This window comes from Oryx dammah, unplaced genomic scaffold (genome assembly GCF_014754425.2).
Source record: "Oryx dammah isolate SB20612 unplaced genomic scaffold, SCBI_Odam_1.1 HiC_scaffold_23, whole genome shotgun sequence".
Taxonomy (NCBI): Eukaryota; Metazoa; Chordata; class Mammalia; order Artiodactyla; family Bovidae; genus Oryx; species Oryx dammah.
The window spans coordinates 84,258,585-84,259,419 of record NW_024070207.1 but is presented as its reverse complement, the minus strand read 5'-3'; positions in this window follow the sequence as shown (position 1 = coordinate 84,259,419).

Sequence of the window (835 nt, the reverse complement as noted above, 5' to 3'; positions counted from 1 at the left end):
CTGTGATGTTGGAGAAGACTCTTGAGAGTCCCTTGGACTGCAAGGAGATCAAATCAGTCAATCCTAAAAGAAATCAATCCTGAATATTCATTGGAAGGACTGATGTTGAATCTGAAACTCCAATACTTTGGCCACCTGATGTAAAGAGCCAACTCATTAGAAAAGACTCTGATGCTGGGAAAGATAGAAGGAGAAGGGGATGACAGAGGACGAGATGGTTGGATGGTATCACTGACTCAATGGACATGAATTTGAGCAAGCTCTAGGAGATGGTGATCTCCTAGAGAAGCCTGGCATGCTGCAGGCCATGGGGTTGCAGAGTCAGACACTACTAAGTGACTGAACAGCAACAAAGGAATAAATTAACTACAGAGATAAAAGATTTGTACTGAGAAAACTATCATACACTGATGCAGTAAGTTGAAAATGACACAAACAGATCAAATGCTATACTATGTTCATTCACTGGGAGAATTAATATGTTAAAATGTTCATACTACTTAAGGCATTCTACAGATTGTATGCAATCCCTAACCAAATATTATACTAATAGCAACTTTCATAGAACCAGAACAGATAATTCTAAAATTTGTATGGAAACACAATAGACCCTAAAGGTCAAAACAATCTTGAGAAAACAACAAAACTGGAGTAAGCACATTCCTTGATTTCAAGCTATACTACAAAGCCATAGTGATGAAAACAGTATAGTACTGGTATAAAATCAGATACATAGGTCAGTGGAGCAGAATAGAAAGTGGAGAAATGAACCCACACTTTTATAAGGGCAATTAATCTATGACAAAGGAGGCAGGAATAGAACATGGGAGAGACT